The following is a 26,175-nucleotide window of genomic DNA, read 5'->3' on the forward strand; positions in this document are numbered from 1 at the left end:
GTGTCCTGTTCCTTTGCTTGCTCTCTTCGTGATCTCTTATTGTCTAACCAAATGTGGAAAAAATATGCGTGTTTTATCAACGATCCTCTTCTTTTCAGGCATAAAATTTTATCAGCCTTACTCTCATTTTGCTTTGGCCACCTGGGCGTGTAACGCCCCCTGGTACTTTTAGCAGTCCGCTGTCACCAGTATCACGCATATTTATTTCACATTTTGATTAAATAAGATAAAGTGTTGCCCTGAAGAAGTCCCATGTGAACGGGGACGAAACGCGTAGGCTGTATTCCATCTTGAAATTGTCTTCCTGTTTTATCACAAGATTTAAGAAACAAAGGAATAAAGATGATGAAAATCAAATCAATAGTGAATCTAACTATTGTGATATATGACCAGTAGAAATTGCTTGCTGTCATTTGACCTAAATATGGGTAGTGTGTAAGCTTTGTAAATCTTAGATCTTTTTAGACTCTTTTGTTAAAGAATTTCTTTCTGTGCTCCTCAAAATTGATGAATTTCAGTGTACACTGTAGCCTGTGTATGTCATAATGCTATGCTACATAATATTATGCTATTTCTATATTCTTTGCGCACACTTCCCGCTAGTACTTTTTGCTCACTTACCGCCAATATTGGCAGATTTCTAGGCTGTTGGTTTAAATGTCACATCTCTCGTACACGCCAGTGTAAAGTTTTCATTTTGTGTTGAGACGCATATATGTTTCGCAGCTTGCATGTAATCCAGGTACTCGGAAGTAACTGGTTCTATTGTAAAGGGCTCTGACACCGTTGGGTAAAGTATGCGCTATATTAAAACAAATCAATTATTCCAGGTGGCTAGATGCGGGGGATTTTTCTGAAAGTAAAAACCAATACAAATTATAGTGTTCCGGTGAAATATGGCGTCTTGGTGAAAATTGATGAACAACTTGGCACAGCCAAGTCTAGTTACGGATGGAGGGAGGAGGCAACTTAGTTAACCAGGAAAGACAGGACTGCTGTAGTATCAAATACCAGGCAAGGGACAAAAAGTGAAATCTCCAAAAACTCCGTTCCTGTAAAAATTTGAAATTTATATTATGGCGGTGGAGAGCAGAGGGGGAATGGCGTGGTGAATCATTTACAGTGAAAAGATAACATTGTGGAAAGGGTAGAGGCAAAGGCATGAGGAAGTACAATATTCTAGGATAAAAGCTAGAATTGTGAATTGGCCTCCTAGTATCTACATAAACTCCTGCCCAGAGGAGGGAACTGGAAACCATAAACTAGGAATATCTAGAAAAGACTGCGTTGAGGGGTACAAACTGAAGCAAAACCATGCTAGGAAAGTGTGGGGTTCAACAAAGATGGGTGTAGATCAAAAGGAAGAGGGGTTTTAAGGTATCAGTATGGGGAATGTTAAAGATAGGTAGGCCACCCTGTAGAAGCAAACAGTAAAATAAATTAATCAGGTTGCCTTCAGCTCAGCCCCCTGACACTCACAGGCCTGGTTAAATTAATTCCTTTCAGCCAGATTGGGTGACTGCAATCTTATAAGAATACAGCATTATCAAGCAGGACAGAACATAAACCAGGGGGTAGGATCGACACAATCAATTGTGCCTCCACTGCACCGCCATGACTTCCGATGCAAACAGCAGGGTATAACAGCCCACCTTCAGACTGTTCCATTACTCTTCCTGCCATGTAAGGGATTCTCTTACATCACCTCTGAGTCAAGCAGAATTTTAGCATCAAATTAATGGAACTCATCTCCTCACTTACTCGGTCTGTCTAATGCTTCATCACATTAGGGTACCTAGAAGACTACAGCAACAATGACTCCAATAATCTAATGGACGACCTTCGATCACTAAGGCCTATATCAACAAATAGAAGGGTCAACCCATCTAACTGGACACTTGCTCAACCCCATTTTTTCCAACCTCCCCTTCATTAAGAGAAGCGATTCTCCTCTCATTCAACGGTGACAAAACTGAAAAGGTCTTATTTGGAAAAGACACAACTGGTCCAATTCCTAGTAGCCATCCGAATTACCCCCACAGCTTGCTCAATCTGCCAGGAAATTGGGCGTCATAGCAGCCAGCCAGTTCAGAATGAAAAATAAGGGTCACAGTCACCTCTGCCTGCTTCTTCAGCATTCATAAGATGCTCATAAATATCTACAAACCTCTACAGCTGAACTTACAACAAGTAGTGACTCAAGCGGTCATTGCTACATCAGCTGGAGGAAGTACCCAGTTTAGTACACAAACGGCAGGGAGCTAGGAGGTCAGTTGAAACTAGAGGAGAGAAAGTCTCCAGAACACAAGACAGGCTATCGCTCACTTTCTCAACTGAGCTTTGTGTCTATCTTAGTATGCTGAAGACTAAATAGAGAAAGAAAATTCAAGCCAAATGGAATTAAATAGGACCTGAACACGGAAAAATAAATAAAGTGTTAAGTATGTTTCTTTGACTTTAGAAACTCAACCTAGAATTGGTTTTTGGGGGATGGGGTTTGAGTGTGTTCATTTTTAAAGCTTCCTATGACAATCATCTGAGACGAATCTCTTTAAATTGACCAGAGTGATAGACCAAAGCCTTCAGATGCAGATTGTTTTGGGATACCCAAGGCTCCATCATCACAGAGACCCAATCGGGTGAGTCTGCACTAAAGCAATTAAAGTTAGTGAATACCAGGTGCTCATGCCCAAGCATTCATGAAGAACAAGTTACTTACCTTCAGTAATGCATTATCTGGAAGAAACAGGATCTAGTTGCAGATTTCTTACTTTAGAATCCACCCCAGACGCGAGACTGGATATTTAGAAACCTTTTCCCATAGCACGTCCGCGTGCTGGCAGTGGGAGTCGTGAGTCCACCAGATGGGACGTCAATGGAGTCCATTTAACTCTTGCTGACATCAGTTTCTTCAGTGACTATTTTCTACACTCAAAACACAGTGCCACAAACAAAACTGCTCTCCCTATTGAACAGTGTGCTTAAAGAAAATACACTTGTGTAATATCCCAGATCGCTGCCCAGAAAATTCTGTATATGAATATCTAAAAAATCTTGATGAAAAAGGATTCCTATGGCCAATATCACTGGATGTTCCCTCTTTTTATTTATTTTTTTACAAAAGATGAAGGCACAACAATTGAGCCAAAACATGATCCATTACCCAGAGCAGAGACAATGGGAGGGTCATTAAGGAATCTGGGGTTCGATTCGGTCTCCATCACATAATGCGTTATCGAAGGTAAGTGACTTGTTCACCTGAGACATCTAGCTGCCGATGATTACTTTAGAATCAAATACCAAAGCCATACAAACCCCAGAGGAGGGTCTGCGAACTAACTGTGAAAAGTCTCTTATGAAGATTAACCCGGTCCTGCTCGGAAGACCGGAAATGTAAGATAATGTAGGTGCATAGAAACAAACCTAACCACATAAGGTTCCCTAGAACGGGTCATAGGTAAAGTCGCAAGACATTTAAACCACAGAAATAATCTACCCATTTCAGTAAGACAAAACACCTTCATAAGCTCTCACCACACAACAGTGGATATAACCACAGTACAAAAAATAGAAGACAAATTCATGGGAAATGAACTACCCATGGAAATAAGACTTTCCCCATAACCATCTGGTTGTATACTCTAGTCCGAATAGCGTGTTCAAACCTGTGAACCCAGAACAGCTGGCCATGCCACTGAACACCTGCAAACCATAGGTCTGGACCGCCCTTTAAATTACACAGAGAAACTCCATCCTTCATGGAGAAAACAAATGTTTATATAAAAACGAAGTCAAAGGCCCTGTTGGCATAGAAGTAAGCCTTCCATAGGGAAAAAAACTAGATGCATAAGGACCTCCAGAATACAGATGTACAAGAACCTCTAGAATATCCCATATACACAAATTACATATATGAAAACGTAGGAGTAACATGATCAACTCCCATGTATCCACCAAGGAAACGTTCTTATATCAAAAGATTGCAAATAGATACAATACACCACAGTTAACAGTGACCTAACAGTATATGACTATAGCAGAATCATATCCATAGAAAAACAATGGCATCCAACGCATAAGGGTAATGTAAGATGCCTGGAAGACCACCATTAAACTGGTGTAGCATCACATCGAATAAGATCAGAATAAAAAAATATTGATAACCTAACTAAAATAAAGGTCTGAACAAGACCTTGCTTTATGAATAGAGAACATCCACCAACAGTCTAGTAAGACCTAAATCTAAAACTTTAAAAAGGGATTCTAAAATAAAAGAATCTGACCACTGAGCAAGTCGAACATTAATTTCACTAAACCACAAGGAACCACACTTTGCAATATGTGACCAAACGTACATCCCCTAGAGGTAGGGAATCAGGAAACAAGTTACCTAACAGTGACTATAGACAGATACATAATAAAAGGAATTGACGTTTAAGAGAAAAGATCCTGAGGTCTGGAATAAAAGTATTCCATAAAGGAGTGAAACCTCAAGTCCCATGCCTCTCCTCTTCAAGGACCGATCTATATTAATTCTTTGTAGAGAAGAAATGGTACAGCATTCGATGGAAATGTTCCTGAAGAACAAAGAAACAATGTTTAGTAACGCACAGTGTCCAGGGCAAAGCATTAAATGACCTGTTCCAATGAAGGAATGCAATCACTTAAGATACTATATCTGCCTGTGATCTAACAGCATGACAGAATACCAGGAAATATCACTGGCCAGAAGACCGAACCTGAATAGTAGAATAACGACAAAGGTTCCCAATTCAAGCATTTACCGAATAATGTTCTACATCAGCAGTCGGAGAACTTCAACCATCTCGTAAGCGGAAGTCAAGTACTAGACAAAAGTCAAAAACCACATCAACAATAACACAGACTACCAGATACCTTCTGTGAAATTGTCAGAAGGAATTTTGGGATAAGTACTCTAGTGCCATACCCTACAATAACAGACTCTTAACATGTCTATTAAGAGATCTTTACACCTAAGCCTTTCGTTAAATGGTAAATCATTTACCCTAAGGCTCCAATGAGGTACAAATTCAAAAAGTACCACAGAACTCAACACGACAAAAAATGCATAAGCGGAGTAACCCAATTCATATATTCTATATAAAAAAATAAATGCATATTCAAAAACACTCACGTCTGCATACAAACAATACACCAAGTATAGTATATACCATAATGGTATTACTCTTGAGCCTCAACTTCTCTCCAAAGTAAAGCAAAATGTGAGCTCTGTATAACAGGGCTCAGATAAACATAGCACAAATTAGACACTGAAAAATTGTCAGTCCAGTAATTCCGTAGCTAGCGGAATAACCAAGAAAACCAGCAAACACTTTCCATGACATAGCAGATGAAACTTTTCATAACTCAGTCTTGTAGTAGAGACTTCTCTACAACAGCTTGAACACCAAACTCATGCTTACAAAACAGCTCCAGTGGACTTATCAGATAGGCCAGCTCTGAAACTCCTTAAGTCTGAATCAGTCTGTTCACCAAATAAATGGACACAATCAAACAGCATGACTTAGATTCCCCTGCATAGGCTTTGGAAACCCAGACTGACACAGCAATGTATACCTGCACAGAGCTACTTACAGAATCAGTGGTGTCCATGCTACATTTGAAGGCAAATCTGCCAACTTGTACCACCTAATAACGTATTCCTGGCTTAGAAAGTAGCCCTTGCACCACAGAGTCCCATAAAGCATGAGAAAACCTGCACATAACGCATGTAGTTTTTAGAGACCACAAAGCCGAACTTATAGAAGTAATTATATTTCTCCTACAACCTTCAAACCATCTGCATTCTTTACCTGATGGTACCAAAGGAAGGGCATTCGGATTCAAAGAAGATGTAGCATCTTGAACCACCAGCCCTTTTGTAATGGGATGTCGCAGGAGACAAATAGGGTTCCCAGGAGTGGGTCGATGCCTATGACTCACAGCCCAGTCAACTGGAGCTCCTGTCAGGGGTTTTGCCCAAGCTCCTAAAAAGTAGGTCAAACAGACTCATTAAAAGGGAGCGCAGGCTCCTCTCCCGCCTTGATGAATATTCACCACAGGATCCATGGACAATTCCACTGAGGGAAATTGTCAATCCAACACCATAGCTGCCCTCCTCAATATTTCAGCCAAAGATTAACCTTCCTCCGTTGCCATACCAGGAGGAGAAAGTACATCTGAAACTGGAGAGCTCTCCAATCCATTAGCCTCCTTCAGTTCAGTCAGGCAATTTTCCTCCACGGGTAGTTGGACAGCATGTAATGGGTCTGAACCTTCAATATTCCCTCCCTCAGTCACCAAACTATGTCATCCCGCTAGGAAACAATGATTTAGAGACTTCTGGTAGAGCACTTAGTCATTACAAAGGTAATGATGCCTCCAATCTCTTCACATTTTCTTATAGTGCTACAAAGCACTTAACTACTCACTAACCCAAGGGTTGACCGTTTTTCCCCCGAGGAATTAACATCGGTGTTTCATAGGTACGATGTGGTTTGCCACCTGTGTAAGCCAGAAGTCAACCAACAGACATTGACCTCTATGTTCTGTCAGATGGAGTGCTTGCTCAAGGCAAGACTAAACTCCATAGAAGACAGTGGCCCAATTACGTTGCGGTAGAGAACAGCAAAACCAGAATCCATAAAGGCAGTGGTCCCATGACCAATGGAAGTGAAGGAGAGCATGGTCAGACCAAGTCTGGGGACTAACCTAGAGTATCGAAACTTGCATTAGAAAAAATTGTGTCAAAGCTCTTATTTGGGTAGGAAGAGTCACAAACTGCCATATCCAATTGCCATACTCCAGAAAAGTTGACCACACGGGTCAGATGTGTTTAAATGTATATTAAGGTCCCCTAGAACCGTGAAAGTCATTTGTTTCAACATATACTTCGAAAGGAACTCATCCATAAAAGATCAACCCCTCCCCCCTCCCAACCCCCCTCCCCTGCATCCCTTTTTGGGGGGTTGGGAGAGATATAGATCAGGATAGCAGCCAGGATTTTATTAGCAGACCCTGAAATGCAAAAGCCCACACACTCAGACATTGATGAGTTGCCTGCAATCTCACCTGCTGTTTCATCGCTCAATCAAGTTTGACACCTCTGTACAAACAAGATATTTTTTTTATTATTCAAATTTTAAGATTTAAACATCAAAAAACAATATAGCCATTTCCAGTTACATAGCATTGTGCAGCAGGATTCGTACAATACACCAATCCATAAATTCAATTTCCTGTAAATTGAGATCACAGCAAAACAAAACCTCTATTCCATTATGAAGTAATTCCGTACACATTAATTGGCAGATTTGGCAAGCAAACATGCAGTAAGGGGCCCTATATCTCCCTGAGGCGTGAAACTCCGGCGATTCTTCAGGATAACACTTAAGTTTATCACAGCAATAATTCATATCCCGTATCCCATGTTCGCGTTTTGGGGTGTCCCCCCCACCCCCAACCCCTCACCCCCACTAAACAGAAAATCTTCTTTTAGCCAGTAATAAAGCTATAGCTATTTTGCAGTTGGTTGGCTGTGGGGTGAGTGTCACTGGTTCCATAACTATTGCAGTGAGTGACGCAAGAGGGGTAATTGCACTCCTAAAGTGGTCTCCCATTCACTATGATCAAATCCTGCAGATGATGGGGGTCGCTATGCTATAGTTCATGGTAAACTATATGGATCACTTCCAACTATACTGAATGCATACAGGCCCAACACTAATGAACCTGGGCTATTTGAAGGCATTCTTAATGTGCTGTATGAGTGGCCTGAAGCTGAATTTATATAGGAAGGTGATCTGAATACACACTTGGACCCCAGCAAAGATAAATCAAGCAAATAAGGAGGGCAATCAACCAAGGCAGCTCAAATCATAAATAGCGGGATGGCTGAACTAGGTACACTCATCCCCAGCGCACAGCAACTGGTCAAGGCTAGATGATTGGTTAAGTGAAGGGGAGGATGAATGGGTGTTTACAATAGATACATCACCCAGAACGCTATCTGACCACAACCCTGTCAGGCTCACTTTACATATCCCGTTGTGTATCCCCCATCAGTTCTCTTGGCATTTCAGATCAGAGGCCCTGCTTGATCTTTTATACACCACCACGATCAGATAGGCCATAGTCCAATACTTCAATTTAAACAAGGGGTCGGTGAGTGGTGCAGCTACTCTCTGGGAGACCTTTAACACCTTGGCTGCAGCACGAAGTCTGCCGCGGTGCTGGACATTCCAATATAGGGCGTGGCTTGAACATCCCCCGGCCGTCATGTGCACACGCCCACCATGACTCATGATAGCCGGGGGCCGTCATGAGCATGGAAGGGGTTAAGGCCACTATCAGGGGCACATGCATCATTACAACATCAGGTATACTCAAAGATATCCGAGGCCAACTCTCCAATCAAACGTTTTTAAAGCGCACTACATACTCACAAGGGTCTCAAGGCGCTGGGGAGGGGGGGCTCAAGAGTGAAGAACACGCTGGCGCAGCTTGAGCGACATTACAAAGTCCTCCCATGCGTGCAGACACTGGGTCAAATCAAAGACCTAATTCTAGAGTATAATGATTTGGCAGCAGGGGAGGTCAAGCTATCTTTCTAAGAGACATGAGGCCCGTGCATATAGCGAAGGGGCAGACCCGGGTATAACTTAACCTTTAAGATTAAGTTCTGAACGGAAAAGCATGTTATAACAAAAGTTACAGATGACAGGGCAGGACCATTACTCTACGCAAGCAATAGTTGCGCAGGTTCGTGGCTGCTACGTGGAGTTGTACACCCCAAAAGGGGGAATCAACCCCAGGGAATTAGATGACTATCTCGCAGACATTGCAATTGCTTAGCTGTCTACTGGGCAGCGGGAATACCTATGTCAGCAAATTGAAGCTGTTGACATCTGTGAGGCAACTCGTTCGCTACCTAATAAGAAAGCACTGGGGTCAGACAGTTCATCTGCAAATTCCTTGTAAAATTTGCACGTGAGGCTGATACCATACATGCTAGATATGCATGAGGAGACTTGTAAGTCTGGAAGGCTACTGCCAACGCTTAGAGAAGCCCTGATAATTACTCTGTCAAAAAAAGACAAGACGCCTTCTTGATGGGAGTCGTATCGCCCCTTGTCACTCCTCAATATAGATGCAAAAATGTTAGCAAAGATTTTGGCCACTAGACTTCAACCGTTGCAGATGCTGGTCCTGCCTGACCAATCTGGATTAATTACGCACAGGTCCACGTCACACAATTTGTGCACAATCTTTGCAGTATTTCATCTACTCGAACCTGATCTCCAAGCTGGTGCAGTTATGCTGGATGCGGCCAAAGCATTTGACTATTGAGTGGGGCTACATGTTTCAAATATTACAACGCATAGGTGTCCCTGACTCTTACAGTAGATGGGTGTGGCTGTTGTATATTGACCCCAAAGCAAGTGTCCAGGTAGATGGACTCATGTCTGATCCAATTCGGATTGGCTGGGGCATAAAACAAGGGTGCCTGCTCTCACCACTTCTCTTTTCACTAATGTCGGAGCCGCTGGCTTGCATCACCAGGCAGCGGCATAGAGAAGCAGCCCTGCGCTTCGCACATCGTCCCGTAAGCATATAGCTTTATGCCGATGACATGATGCTTTTTGTCACAGGGGATCAGCATCAACTGGAATAAATCATGGGTGGTGCCTCTGACTGCGAACACTGTTCCTCGTGCTCTGGAGTTTCCTCTTGTGTGGTCATCTGACCCTGTTAAAAACCTAGGTGTATGGATTCACCATGATCCGTAAATAGTTGTCAGAGAAAATTATGGTGCTGCATGTCCCATGCTGGAACAGCAGGTTGCTAGATGGATGGGATGCCATCATAAGCTGATCGCACAGCCCTCATTAAGATGATTGTTCTACCTTTATTCCTTTACCGGTTTAGCAACATACCCATAAAACTGACCCAGCAATTTTTAAAAACCATACGCTCGTTAGTGAAGCTGGTATGGGGAGGGAAACGACCCTGCATGAGCTGGGATACACTTACCCTGGACCATAGTAAAGATGGCTTTGGCGTACCGGACATGCATCTGTACTATCTCTGCGCACAGGCGCAGTATGCATATTACTGGTACAATCATGAATTCATTACTCATGTGGCGATCAAGGACGGTGATGCACACCAGATTCCATTAAGACAAATGGTCGCATTCCCACAGAGGCACGCCCAAAAAGGAAATTAATACTATCGACACCACAATTGCAGCCTGGCCGGCAAGGGAAACATCATTTACCACGAAGGCATTACCACTACTAACTTTTACCACGTGACACTTACCACGCAGGGTGCCTTCCACGCAGGATGCCTTCCACGACGTCTTTACCACGGGCTGGGGGGGGAGACGTGGTATTCTTTCAAGTCGTTCTGCGTGGGCTTGGGGGGCAGAGGGGGGGGGGGGGCTCGGGGGGGGGCTGGGGGGGGTCTCCCCCCCCAAAAAATAACAAGCAGGTTACTTTAAAAAAAAAACGAACATAAATTTCAAAGAAAAAGGAAAGAGCCTCCCCCAAAGACGTGCCGTGTACGTCAAAAAAGCAGTCCTTTTTTTATTTTGGTATACGTGTTTTGACGCTTGTTTCAATGGAGGATGGAAGTAAGGGCTCGTAGAGAAAGACGTGCAGGTAAGACGTTTCTAGGCGTAGTAAAATCCTACGTTGTAAATACCAGCGTGGTAAAGCCACTTGCGATGTAAAATTCGCGTGGTAAAGCCATGCGTGGTATTTGAAATCGTGGTATAATCATATATTCGGCAGGCAATAGGCCAACTAGCTGCGAAGCTTCCATTATATGCCCCTTCCCTCCCACTAGCATATCATGCAGCACTGTCTGTCACACGTGAATCAGGAGTTATGCACACCACGAGACTAGCAGGTATAGATAAAATGTAGGGGGGCCTATATCCAAATGGCAGTTTCATCACGGAAGAAGAGCTGCAATATCTACACGAGTCGCCGCTATTCCGGTTTATATTTCACAGGCTTAAAAGGGCGATGCAGTCACACTATCCCACCTTTCCTGATGAGCCACCGACATTGCAAACTTTACAGATGCTTGTTAGCTCTACATGACACAAATTGAGCACTAAGCTATACAGGGCAGCAAGGGACAAGAAGGTTGTTGCTAACGATAGGAGCCTTGCTAGGTAGAATAGACTTCCCCGTCAGCTCACGCAGAAGGAATGGAACTATTGCTGTCAACTTCTAATAGCAATCTGTGCATCATTCACTTCAAATATCTTCATCAAGTATACCATACACTCCTCAGATTGCATAAATATGGCCTTCGGGAAAGTGATGCATGCAAAAGATGTGGGGCTCAGTGAGCAGATTTCTGGCACCTGGCCTGAGAATGCAGTCGGGTGGCTGAGTTCTGGGCAGAGGTGATACACAGGATTCAAGTTATGAATACAGTAACCCTACAATGTACCCCACAGGTATACCTACTGTGTTTCACGCCGCACCTTAAGGGTGTCACTGGCAAACTTATTAGAATTGCACTGCTAATGGCGAAAGGGAGGGTGGTGATGAAATGGGAGAGTTCGGCTGCCCCAATGCCAGAACACTGGATAAAGGGCCTTGTGTATTGTAGGGAGAACCGTGAACTGTATGCAGAGGAACTGCCAGCTCCCTCTTGACCCAAGGACATTTGGGACTCACTAATGCAGTATCTGCGGACTAGAGCTCAAGAAAAGTCAACCGAAAGCAAAGATGTATAGTACTGTACATGTACAAACATTTATCTGACATGTGTAACAGCAAATATGACTATCTGAGAGCAAATGGGCAATTGGAATGGATGGCCACAGGATGTTTCACTCTGTTCTTGTTGTGTATGCGATTTTGTCTTTGTATGCAATGTGAGACTAATAAAAGGAGAAATAAAAAATAAATATAAAAAAAACTATTTCAGTGAGTGCTTATAACTTATTCCCAACGACCCAGTACCCCGGGACAAGCCCACACTAGATGTATGAAATCTGCTTCTGGTGCCATGCATCATTCTTTTTTTTCTCGTAACTCAAATCTGCAGAGTTGTGCTGGAGTGAAATATAATTGATGTAGGTACTTAAAATGTAGAATTCGAAGGTTACCATTTGCTGCCAATTGTCCTGTTAGGCTACAGCATGATTTCCAATCGTACATGTTGATTGGCTTGGGAGTGGTGGCATTCCATTTGGCCAGGGGCACCTCCACCAGTGTCGGTGCATCTATCTACCTGCGATGTATAGGCACGTGATTAAGTGGTGATGCATTTCTGTCAGGAGTGTCAGCGGTAGTGCCCTCAGGGCCTTCGGCTCAGCTGAAAATTGCGGATTATAGTGTAAGCAGGGATGTAGAAATTCTGCTTTATGTGAAAGGAAGCCTGGGAGATTATTACCTTCTACTCGTATCTTAAGAGCAGTCTATGTCTTTACCCTCCCGGTAGACATGTTCCATGGTGCAAAGTTCATCGGCTCTCAGAGTGACTAACAAACCCATCTCTCTTGTTACAGAGATATCAGAATGGTGCACAAGTGGCAGATCAGGGGCATATAATGGGTCAATGTGTGCCACTGCTCACCCGGCCCCTCCCCGCTCTAGTTTCCCACCTCCCAGCTGAGCGTCCCTCCCCTCCCCTACATAATGCAGACCGCTGCAGGGGAGCGCTCGTAAGACCTTGACCTCTGTCACAGGCCTGCACTCTCCCAGACAGCTCCTGCAATCTGTTGCTGCCTCTGGGCCCCCTGCCTCGTGTTTGAGTCTACTGCAGTCTAAGTACTGTTCTTTGGTTATTCTTTAATTGCGCTTGTATTCCTGTGTCACCGTTATTATTGAATCGGAGTGATTTTCTGCCTTCACCTGTTTGTTAATTTGACTCAGTGATATTTTCTGCCTTCACCCCCCTCACCGTCCCCTTCCCCTGCTTCCCGCCACTGCTCACCCAGCCCTCCCCTCGGGCCCATTTCCCGCCTCCCAGCTGAGCGTCCCTCCCCTATATAATGCAGACTACTGCACGTGCAGCGGGCGCACTGCTAGCGTGCCTAAGGCAAGCCCATCTGTGCCTGTCCACGACCAGCGCCAGGAACCCTGGCTCTCCTATAACCCACCGGTATGATTCTACCACCCTCAATGCACTCAAACCCAGAAGACACACGGGCTGCCTAAAAACCTCACCAAGAACCACCCAGGGAGAGTTCTCATGCAAAGCCCACCACCACCAAAGGCCCACCCAACGCACGAACCACCAACACCCTGACCTGCATACTCCTCAATGTGAGCTCCCTGCACTAACACGCCGTAGAGATCTGTGACCTGATAGACACCCTCTCGCCCGACGTGGCCTTCACGGAAACCTGGGCCAACACCACCTATGGCCCAAACATCGCTACTGCCATCCCAGACGGCTACAATGTCCAGAGGAAAGACTGCCCCCCACGGAGGACTCGCCATTGCACAAAGGACCCCCCTCCGACTCTCCACATCCAGCACGAGCGACCCCCACTCCGACACAGAACACCTCCACTTCCAGATCCAGACCAGCCCCAGGACCAAGCTACACAGCACCCTCATCTACAGACCACCAGACCCTCGCACCCAGTCCACAACCACCATCGCCAAGCTCGCCACACCGCACGCAACCACCTCCACAGACTACATCCTCCTCAGGGACCTGCATTTCCACCTCGACAACCGCAACAACCCCCCCACTCCGCCACTCTCGACAGCCTCACCAACCTTGGACTGAAGCAGCTGGTCGACACCCATGCACAGAGCTGGACACACTCTGGACTATCTAAGCGAGAGGAACAAGCATCCAGTTCACCTTCACCACCACCGCCGCACCCAAGCCCGCCCCGCAACCACCACAAAGAAACTGGAGCAAGATCACACAGGAACTCCTCAACACCACCCTCTGCCAAGACCCCCCTAGCGCCACAACCGCCACAAACTCCACAGCCACAGAGCTCCACCGCTGGATCGCCCCCCTGTGCCGACATACTCTCACCCCTCCGGCACCCTGCCAAGCCACGCCCGTTGAAGACCGCCTGGCTTACCACTGAACTACAGGAAGCCAGACACTCGTGCAGACACCTAGTGAAAACCTGGCATAACCAGAAAACCAATGAAACATGGAACAACCACAGGAACGCCCTGAAGGAATACCACCAATACATAAGAGACACCAAACGGACCTTCATAAATGACAAAATTCATGCCAACGCGACCAACACCAAGGAACTGTTCAGAGTCATAAAGCAGCTCACATAGCCACCCAGCGAAGCCACGGATGTCACACCTTCCCAGCAATTCTGCGACAAGCTCAGCACATACTTCCACCGCAAGATCAAGGACCTCTCCGACAATTTCAGCAAACCGACATGGGACAGCTCTTCCCCCGCACCCCCCATCGCGGCCGATCAGCCAACGATCTCGACCTGGAAGCCCGCTATCGTCGAACACATCACCACGACCAGGTACAAAACCCACTCAGGAGCCCCCTCGGACCCCTGCCCACCGCACCTATTCCACAGGGCCGCCGCCCCCATTGCACCCAACTTGGATGTACCAGCAACGCGTCCTGCATCTTCCCAGACGACTGGAAGCGGGCAGAGGTTAAACTCCTCCTCCAGAAGCCCAAAACCGACCCAACGGACCTGAAAAATATCCAGCCTATCTCTCTCCTCCCTTTCGCAGCAAATGTCAGAGAGACTCATGAACGCTTAGCTGACCACCTTCAATGAAGACAACTCCATCCTAGACGCCTCCCAGTACAGATTCCACAGCAACCACAGCACGGAGACCGCTCTCCTCGGCGCCACAGACATCTGCATGCCACTCGACCAGGGACACCGTGGCCCTCATCCTTCTGGACCTCTCTTCAGCCTTCGACACCATCTCTCATGGCACTCTTGCAGCCAGACTTCATGTCACTAGGATACAAGGAGCCGCCCTCGACTGGATCCGATCCTTTCTCTCCGGCAGAACCCACCAACATCAACTGCAGAGTGCCCCAGGGCTCATCACTTAGCCCCACGCTTTTCAACATCTACATGGTACCCCCTCGACTCCATTGTCAGACAGCATGGGCTCAGCATTGTGTCCTATGCAGGCAACACCCAGCTCATCCTCTCGCTTACGAAGAATCCAGACACCAGACACTGCTTCCAGGAGGTAATGAAGAACCTGGCAACCTGGATGAGGGACAGCTGCCTTAAGCTTAACAGAGAAGATTGAGGTCCTCATCCTCGGACCCTGCAACTTTGCCTGGGAAAAGTCCTTGTGGCCCTCTGCCCTCGGGAACCCACCCACTCCTACAGACCACACACGCAAACTCTCCATCATGCTGGACTCTTCCCTCTCCATGAACTGCCAGGTCGACACCGTTGCTTCCACCAGCTTCAACTGCTTGCATCTCCTCAGCAAGACCTTCAAATGGATGCCCCCCCCCCACCGACTGCAGAAAGTCACCCACACGCTCATAACCAGCAGACTGGACTACAGCAACACCCTCTACGCAGGAATCAACAGATCTCTCCTACAGACTCCAGACCATCCAGAATGTCGCCGCCAGACTCTTCCTCGGGACTCCACGCCACAAACACATGACTCAACACCTACGATACCGCCACTGGCTCCCTGTCGAGAAGAGGGTCACCTTCAAGCTCCTAACCCACGCCTCCAAATCCCTCCACATCAGCCCAAAATACCTCGAGACTATCCTTCCACATATCCAAGAGTAACCTCTGCTCCGCCGACCTCGCCCTGGCAGGGATCCCAGATTCTGCAAGAACAGAACAGGCAGGAGAGCTTTCTCAACACCACAGCCAAGACCTGGAGCGAACTTCCCTTGACCATCAGACGCTCCCCAACCCTGCACACTTTCAGGAAGGACCTCAAGACCTGGCTCTTCGACTGATCCGGAGCCTCACCCCCCTAGCCCCCCAGTGCCATGAGACCCTCACAGGTGAGTAGTGTGCTGTATAAACCCCCTGAAGTGACACTGTTAAAGCTCGAGTAAGAAAGTTATGAGGGTGCAATAGACAATTGAAATGAGACATTCTTCTGGAATGAATCACTGGTCAGTTGGGCCACAGGTCATGAGCATTTCACTATGGGTGTCACCAAACATTTCATTGGGCTTCCCTCCATCACCACTCCCCCACCCCCCGATATGGTAATTAGCCAGAGGACTGGGACAGTCGAGAAAGAAGTGTTCACGGTACAACTGGTCTGTTTCCATACCAAGAATTAAACCCAGTGGCAGGAAAACAGGAGTGAAATTATTTACCATATGACTGAATTAAATCAGGATGAAACAATGGATTCGCAATGAGAGTATCCCTTTGAATGCAGTTGCCCACAAGTTGTCTTCAATTAGAAGTAGTGTATGATGTTCAATCTACTAATATCTTCCAATGGTTAAATGGAAAGATTGGTTTAGCAAACTATTTACAACTTAAAACATGGCTAAATTGAACAATAAATGACAAATGTAAAACAATGTAGATTTAAAATTCTTAAAAATTCAGTTGAGCATTATGGGCTAGTAATGTTCTACTGGAAGACATCACTGACTTTCTGATGTTCTGGACTCCAATTTGATTGTGGAGTCTGTTCACTCAACCGCCATACTAAGATGAGGAGGGTTTCGCTGTGGATATGGCTTCCAGTTGTTTTGACACTGTGGATGAATTTCGTTAGGCCAATGTTTAGCTTGGTGTTGTCAGGGTCAAGAGCGGTTATTATTGCTTGGCGGCACGATCGAAATCCCAACTTGATAAATTGTCTTTGCAGCAATGACTGTCTGGCCATGCGCAATGCGGGGCATGCACAGCTGATATGTTCCAGTGTTTCAGAATGGTAGCCACAAAACCTGTATTCAGTGCAGCAACCTGGCCGGCGCCATTCAGCGCTAAAAACTTATTTTCCCAATAAAGTGCGTATGTACTTTAAAGAGTGGCTGAGCACCCACTTTGAAATTGGAGATTACTGCCCAAGCGTGTTTCCTCATTGACAATGTAGCCCTGTCCGAGTGAAAGGAGCACAGTCTGACTTTTTTTTTAAAAGCAGTCTTTAACACCGGGAAGGAGGGGTTTAATTCCCAGAGATATTAATTCTAGTAACTGTAAACTGTGGTCTAGGCATTGCCGATGCTTATGGCCGGTATGGTTTTTCTGTATTTCTTGCCATATTTGGGCCTCAAAGGAGGCCTCCCAGGCGCGGCGCAATCTATGACTTAGTTTGATAAATGTGCCTGCCTCTACTCCATGGTGGTCTTGTAGTCCCAGTTCGAGTCTCACGTGGGCTGGTGAGGCAGATCTTGGTAACCGAAGAGCTCTTTTAAAAATGTTGGTTGTTAGTTTATTAATTAAAACGTTGGTTGTGCCCTTAGTAATCTCGTGCCCATACGTCGAAAAGTTGATTACCTTAGCCTTCATCACTTGCAGCATGGGAGTTCGGCCGGGGCCTAGTAACTGCTTTGCCAATTTTGCTGCAGCCGCTTCTAACAACCAGGCTTTAGTTTTCAGTGTTTCTTTATGCTTGGTAAAAGTACCTCTTGGTTCGAAAAAGATGGCCAAGTATTTATAACTGGGGGTTGATTCAAGCTTTGAGTCATTGAAGTGCGCACTTCTGTTGACTTTTTTTGATTCCGAAAATGATTGTTCTGGTTTGTGTAAGGTTCAGTTCAAGGCAATTTCTTGTCGTGTAAGGTAGCAGTTCATTCAATAACCTCTGGAGACCCACTTGTGTGGCTTAACAGCACCAAGTCATCTGCATACAGCAGGTGGATGAAACGGGTCCCATCTAATTGAGGGGGATGGCAGTTTACGTTGTAGACCAGCGCCTTGAGACCCTACGGGTGAGTAGTGCGCTCTACAAATGACCTGATTGAGAGTACTAGGGAAAGGTCGGATATAAACAAATTTTAAAAAATTGGGGCGAACACAACCTTGTTTGACGCCAGTTTCAGTACGGATCTTCCTAGAGACATGAGAGCCATCACCCAGCTTATTTCTTATCCATGTTTTTGTATGGAGTTGGATTATTGCTGAAGAAGCAGCTGGGATATGCCCCATGATTTTAGTTTCTGCCATAGCAGGTCCCTGGGCACACGGTCGAAGGCCGCTTTGAAGTCTACAAAGCAGCAGTGCAGCTGGATCTTTTGGGCTGTTGCTTTCTCTAGCAGGAGTGTTCACGTTAACAAATTAGTTGAAGTACTGGTGTTAGTCACGAAACCCGTCTGATTAAAAGGGAGACGCGCGGTTGTTTCGGCCCAGGCCTGTAGCTTCTCCAAAAGGATGTTTGCATAGTACTTCGATTACACGTCGAGAAGTGTGACCATTCTATAGTTTTTTGGCTCTTCTCTTCCCACTTTTGTAAATTGGGTGAATGATTGCTTCTCGCCAAGACTCTGGTACCGTGCTGTTTAGACTGCAGAAAAGAAATAAAGTCAGGTATTCAGACCATAGGGTGATGATGGATTTGAACATGGCGTTCATGCCTGGGGCTAAATCAGCTCTGGCTTTCGTTATGAGGCGTTAGATCTTGTTTTCTAAAACATCCGGAGGCACCATGGGCTCTAGCTGTATATCGATTGTTTTTGCTGGATCTTTAACTCCTCCCACGCTCATGAAGAGCTCAGCTCGTCATGAGCCACGGTTCTCGTGTGCTCATGACGAGCTGAGCTCGTCATGACCGTTAAAACGCTCACACGCTGGGCAAATTCCCCTGCTGTGCGAGCATTCTAATGAAACGGGTGTGGTCATGACGAGCTCAGCTCGTCATGAGCACACGAGAACCGTGGCTCATGACGAGCTCAGCTCGTCATGAGCACCGGGGCGCTGTGCGCGCCCCCCCTCCCCCAGCACGGCAGGGGAATGACCCCAGCAGCCAAGGGGTTAAACAGTTCTTCAGATGGATTTTTGCGGGAGAGCTTGTCTCGGGCTCTCCATTCCCAGGGGTGAGAACCTTTTGTGGCCGGGGCTGGAGGAAATGGTTTGAGCATCGTTTGCATTAATATCCCCAAAGTGGAGAGATAAATACTCGCTCCAAACGTCTTCGCTGATATTTGCACTGCCGTACCAACTTGTGCTTTGTGAGCTCCTATTTACAAGGAGACCAGAATTGCTTTGGATTAGGGTTTTTACTTTCATAGATGAGTTTCAGCCAGAATTGATCCGAGGCAGCCAGTTTTTCCTTGTGTCGAGATCCTAAAAGCTACTTGGGCTTGCTTACAATTATTGAACAGAGTTTTATTGCTGGGACTCTTTCTTGATCATCTGAGTGGCTCAGTTCCTCTCAGATCTTAATTTCCTTTTGGTTTTTGAGATGCAAGATTGAGGGATTTCTCTGGCCCCTCTTGATTGGCAGTTCATGGAGGAGGTGGTTCGTAAGGGAAGAGCAGCCACTAACAACGTGAGTGTTTGAGTCTAGGGATTGATGTAATACGACTGCATTTTTCCCTCAAGGATGGAATGAGAATAAGTCACCCGAGCAGGAGCATTTGAAACAAGAGCAGAAATGAGAATGGAGTCAGCACCTAACAGTTTTAGAGATGGTTTTCGAAAGATCCAATTGTTCATGGATATACATTTCTGTGTCACTGGTGTACTTTATGTATGGCGACTGGTAGCAGAATTCTATGGTTCTATGGTTAATGTGAGTGTATGGTCTTAAAACCCAATCGGATCAATTCTGGAAGCCCCAGGTAAAAATCTGTACAAGATGAAGGATGTAATCCAGCCTCCCTAGACAACAGTAGTATATTTCTTGCATTACCTAGTAGAACAGTGTAGCCTCACAGTGATGTGTCAATGGATGAGAGAGAGGTGCTTTAAAAATTCAGCAGTGGCCTTTGTTAGCAAGGATCTGCTGATCCTCCCTTCCTGATCAATGGATTGCACTCGAACAGAGTTCAAGAATACTGTGACAGTAATTCAAGGACCAAAATATCAAAAGATAAGTGCACATAGGGAGTTATAGATTTACTGTTCAACTCCACATGTGGGAACCTTGAAGCTAGCGGTCAAAGGTACATTTTGGGAGTTCGGCATAGAAAATCTATAAAAACTTAATTTCAATATTTTGGTCCTCTAAATGTGGTCTACAATATTAATGTCACAATATTTCCTATCTGATATTCGGCATCCACACCTGAGCAATTCCATGTAGCTGATGGGAGTGGGAGTTACGGCAGAAGGCGGTTCCTTTTGTCTGCAGAGCAAATCTAGGTAGGGTTTACCCCTTTTCCCCCCCAGGTAGTCCTCCAGAGCGCTGATTAAAGACAGTTGTTGTCTTTACACTTCATTGTACCAATTTTGAGGTGCTCCAGTTTGGAGATAGCATGGTCACTTGGGAGAGCCTGCCCTATCCACAAAGACTGTCTGCTCTGCAAAACAAGGTAAGTTTGAGAGTGATCTCAAACTGGTTACAGAACACAGGCAGTGGGATCAACATCCTCCATCCGACAAAGGACTATAAGAGTGGAACTCACATTATTCCACTTGGTTGCAGTTTATTAGCAATGGAGGGGCTACTGTGGGGCCCACTGAGATCCAGGCTGATGTCCATGATAGCCAGTCTGACAGGTGAGGGACATCTTACTGTAAAAGCTGTAGGTCTGGTACCTGGGAGCCAGCATGGCCTGCTGAGGGGAAGCTACTGTGAGGGGAGAGGAATGCTTCACCATGCAGAGATGACTGCTCAAAGAGGAAGTCAGGTGCTTTGCCTGGAGGGTGGTACAGCCCAGAAGGGGACTAAATTAAGGAAATATAACTGGCACTGACCTGGATTTTGTTAATCAGGTGGATAGGAGGGAAGAAACACTGACAAATATTTAGAGCGCACTAATGCAGAGGCGTCTTGGCGCTGGGGAAATGTGAAAAGCGAATCAGAAGGGAGAATTAGAGTTGCGTGAAGAGCCAGGTTTTAATGTTCTTCCTAAAAAGCGCACAGCAGGACTGAAGTCGATGTTGGACGGGGAGGGAATCCAAAGTTCAAAGTTCAAAAAGTTTTTATTTGATTTGGTACTCGACTGAGGACCACAAATATTATGAAACAAGTTTGTTACAGATTAGTACAATATTAAAAAAGATTTTAAAAATTTATAGAAATTATAACATACAAATTCATTGGGTGGTTGTTTGCACACAAGTAAGTTCTTTTGCAGTTAAAATTCTACATTTCCGATATATAGGATCCAAATATCTTGACCGTGCTGTTACTATATTAGCGTTTGGCATATAAATAAAGGTGCTCAATGGTCTGATTTCCCCCCTGACAGAAAGTGCATAATGGGGATCCACCTGAAGTCCATTTTGATGTAACAGTTAACACAGGTAGAATACCTAGGCGCAGCATTGTAATTGCCCTCCTTGAACCGTGTGTGAGGGCAAACCCTAGGTAGGGCCGTACTTGCTTATATTCCAATGTCTCTGCATAAAGCTTGTACAATGATAATTTACTACAATGTTTATGATCAATTTCAAAACTCAATCTAGGAGTAAAACATCTTAAAAAAAAGTTTACGTTGGGAAGGTGACCAGGTTAACAAAATTTCAGTACTGATATTAGCTAATTGAAATGCCACTTACATGTTTCTGAAGAATGTTAAATTTGAGGCCTCTCGATCAAAAGTCTCGATCTTTAACAAAGAACGTAGTGATCTTTCTTTGGCATGGAGGAGATTATAAGCCCACCTGATGAGGTTAGCAACCGCCGTAGCGTAGGAACTAGTGATCAAAAATTCAAGTCTTAGTGCTTGCACTGGTGTAGATTCAGAGACCTTCAAAATTTTCTTTAGTATTTTCCCTTCTTTTTGATCCATATAGGACCACTGTTTTATTGGTATATATTCAGTGGCATAGGATAAAACAGGAGGAATTTTTGCTCTGTATACTTTTAGCAATGTGGAGAAATGCCTGTTCCCGGTGGCCGAATACAGTCTCGAAAGGGCCCCAGCATGTAATTCGGATTTCTTTTTTAGATGGATGATTTGTTTGGTATTTTTCAAGTTCTTTGTGAAAATCCTACCGAGATAGGTGTATTCCTCGACCTCTTCAAATTTTTCTCCACCGAGCCTCCAACAGTACTTGACACTTTGTTTCCTACCAGAGAAAGAAACAACTTTTGTTTTATTTAAGTTGGGGATTAAAAAGTTGTCTTTCGAATATTTATGTAAAATGTCCAGAAGATTTTGTAAGCCAAAGGGCGTAAGGTCCAACAGCACAATGTCATCAGCGTATAACAAGGCGTGTATGCTTTGTGCAGCAAGTTTGAGGCAAACTGGAGCCTTGTTGCAGATGGAGGGGTAGGTCGCTGAGATACAATGAAAATAATATCGGCGCCAAAAGGCACCCTTGTTTGAGCCCATTGGACGTGTGAATTATTTTTGTCAAACCTTTTTTGCACCCCATTTGGACTTGACACCACGTCTTAGTGTGGAGATTAATAACAACCTGGAGCAATTGAACCTCCTCAACTTATTCCATAGTGTTGGTCTATCAACTCGATCGAAAGCAGTCGAATAATCAATGAACGCTGCGTATATTGACTGAGATCTCCCTACTGTATATTTGTCGAGGATGGTCTGAAGTGTTGCTGTATTATCAATAACCGAATGATTGGGTCGAAATCCTGCCTGAAACATTGGTATTAGACCCTGCGAAAATGCCCAGACTTTTAGTCGGTCCAATACTTCTGTGGCGAAGATTTTCCCGGTAGCGTCCATCAGCGCTATTTGCCGATAATTACCGGCTACGTTTTTGTTCCCCTTTTTGAAAATGGGAATGATGATACTTCCCTGCCATGATTTAGGTATTTTTCCTGTTTTAAATATGTAATTAAAAAGGGGAGAAAGCATCTGGCTCCACTCCTTAGGATCAGTTTGTAGGACCTTGATGGGGATTTGATCAGGGCCGGAGGCTCCAGTGCTTCTAGCTTTTCGAATATGCATGGCAATAGAGATTGCCGAGAACTTACTAATTTTAGTGATGTTCCTTACCATAGTGGTATTGGGATCCTTTCTTTCGAAGTTGGTTGGATTTGATTTATATAAGTCACTCAAGTAGATTTCCCAGTCCTGGGGTGATACTGGGATAGCTTGAAGTTTCTTTTTTGATCCAGTCATTTTAGCGATTAAGGTCCAATATTTTCGCTGATTGTTTTGTTTAGCTGCTATATGAATGTCTACCCAGTTGCAGTCCTGCACCTTTTTGTTTTGTTTCTCTCTTCGTGCTTGATTTTTTAATTTATTAATTTCTACTTTAGTTGTGATAGAGAAATTCAAGTGTTGTTCTCTAATGAGCTTATTCAGTTTTTTTTAATTAGATGTATTCCGATTTTTATTTTTATTATTTTTACTTTTTCCTGATGTAACCTGTTGTGATTTGTTTAGAAACACAGTCTTGATGTTATTAATTATACATTCAAAATTCGTTATTGGGTCATCTGAATATATGTTAGTTAGGAGTTGGGTATGTGCAACCAGTGCGGTTATTTTGTCCAATGTGGATGAATTCCAATAGATCCGTCTCTGATTGATGCTAACTTCAGTTGAAGTGTTGTGAAATATTATCTGACTTGATAAGGAAGGAATGGCCATCCAGAGGGTAGTTAGATGTAAAAGTGCATGATCGCTCTCGTCTGTAAAGTTGGAGTGAAGATGAGTAACTGTCTCCGTGAGGTCCATTCCACAGATTATGTAATCAATAGTTGAAAAAGCTCCGTTTCCCCGTCGAGTATGGGATGCCGGTATATCTCCTTCCATGTTACCGTTCAAAATTGTCCCATTTAGGCTTGGTAGAAATGATAGTAGCGACCTGCCTCTCTTATCTGATTTATTGCCCTTAGGGAATTTTGGGATGGTCATTTCCAATGATTCTTCATTGTATAGTTTTACCCATTTTTCAATTTCGGTGTTTGAAATTTTTCCATTCAGGTCTCCCATGATCACATATGGCATGTATAAGCGATGTTCTAGTATATGGATGATTGTGTCCATTATATTCTCAAATAGAGCGTCTTGATTATGGCCAGGAGGGGCATATATGTTAAAAAGCAACATTGCCTTTTGGGAAGCTGTAGTATGTATTTTCAGTGCCACCTTGATGCATTGAAGGTTTTCGGAGTTGGTCTCGACGATTTCTTGGGACCATAAGTATTCCTCTCTTAACAGGATTGCCAATCCACCCTTTGCGTGGCCCCGATTGGATTCTTTTGCAGGGATGTCATAAACGTAATAACCTTTCTGGTAGAATGTTTTTGTAGCCCAAGTTTCCTGTAGGGCGAGGATATCGGGTTGATTTTTTGTGGCTTCAATCATTTTATTAGTAGTTTTCCCGGCCATGTTCCATGATGTGATCTCCAAGCCATTACTAAACAGAATATTGGTGGAGGTTGATAGTTTTTTTGCTGTTTAGCGTCTCCTAAATCCAAGTCCAGGATTTTGTTGTTTTTTTGTCATCGCTCTCTCCTGGGTCTTGGCTCCATACTACCCGTTCTCCATTATTCACTTGAATTTTTAAGGTGTCGTTTCCTAAGCCATTTAATCCAGATTCTTCCAAATTTGTGGTATTTTTATACTGATAGTTGCTCAGTGTATCAGTATTTGATTTTAAGAGGCCGTTGTATCCTTTATTAAATTTGTTTTTCCTTGATTCTGGTCTTTCAATTACATCATAGCCACTTTTATGTAATATTTCCTTCTCTCTGGGGATTATCCCGGGGAGTACTGATGACCAGAATGATACCACCGCTAATTTGTTGTTTTCTTTTTTGGGAAAGATCACCAAGTCTATTTCATTACTTGTGAGAGATTGTAATGATGGTATTTGTTGGAGAAGATTGATGATTCTTCCTCGATTTAGTGGCACGTTGTCTACGGGAAAAAGTTCTTCAATTATTAGGTGCTTTGACGATGCTACTTCCTCGCGACAAGATATCTTATCGTCATCTTCTCTTGTTCCATTAATTCTCAGCCCTGTTTTTGGAAGTAATGTAGCCGGGAGATATTCGTCAGTTTTTGGGTTCAGAGATTTCTCATTCGATATGGTTTTAGTAGCTCTGATTACCTCTAATATGGAAATATTGGGGATTGTTATGACGTTTTTGCCCTTATCAATTTTTGAAGGAGTAATTGGTTTTTGGAATTTAAGTTTTCGCGCTTGTTTTTATGAATTCTTCTTTGCGGCTTTCTTCTCCTTTTTTTCCATCCCTTCATCCTGGGTTTCTTTTGCTTTGGAGATCTTCTCCCCGTGGTCAACTTCGGGTACATTTTTGGTAGTGGTTTCTTGAGCGCCTTTGTCGCACCCAGTTTTATTTAGATCTGTTTTTTTGATGGGATTCGAAAATATGGAGAACTGTTTAAGAAGTTTTGGTGGTTCTTCTCTGAAGAGTTTCTTCAGAGAATATGTAGTAGAGGCTTTATGATTTTTCCTGGGTTCCTTCGTTTTTCTTTCTATTATTACTACTTCTGATGTTTGAATACTTCTATCACATTTACCTAAAATTTGTGTATTTTTAGTAAAGTTTGTTAAGTGACCTTCCTGATGTTGCATCATGTCAGATACTTTTAGTTTTTTTGTTACATCAACTGATTCCTTTTTCCCTCTAATAAGAATTTGAGTATACCAATTTGTACGTCAAGGGTATCATCCGAGTTAGCTAGAATATGACCTAAAAAGGTTAAAACTGATTCCAAAATTTCCTGCAAAGAAAAAAGAGCTTTTGACATAGGTGTTGCAGAATTAGCAGAATTTGTGTTAGGAAAAAAAGGATCAGGAAAGGAATCAAGTGATGGATTATGATCTGATGATTTTTCCGGAGAACTAGTGAATAACTTATCAGGACATGGCTGTAGTTCTATTTTATTGTTTGGTGACTTTGTGATGTTACCAATGAGATCCTCAGAGCAGACTTGACTTCCTGAAGGTTTTATTGGTGTTAAGGATGTTGAATGCGACACCTCTTGATCCAGGATTTGTAGATCCTCTGATGAAATTACTTTTTGATTTTCTTCGAGATCTGGATCACTTAAATTTTGAGTGGAATAATGGATCAGAGAAGAGACCTGTTTTACCTCATTAGTTTCCACGAGGGCGAGATTATTGCCTTTTTCCAAAGCGTGAGTAGG

The 26,175-nt window shown here is 44.2% G+C and overlaps 1 protein-coding gene across 5 annotated transcripts in view; it reads right to left on the reverse strand.

The window, feature by feature from the left end:
- CAPRIN2 (caprin family member 2) overlaps window positions 1-26,175 on the reverse strand; it is an 857,580-nt gene that overhangs the window by 745,598 nt on the left and 85,807 nt on the right. The gene's annotated exons all lie outside the window — the stretch shown is intronic.

This window comes from Lissotriton helveticus, chromosome 1_1 (assembly GCF_964261635.1).
Source record: "Lissotriton helveticus chromosome 1_1, aLisHel1.1, whole genome shotgun sequence".
Taxonomy (NCBI): Eukaryota; Metazoa; Chordata; class Amphibia; order Caudata; family Salamandridae; genus Lissotriton; species Lissotriton helveticus.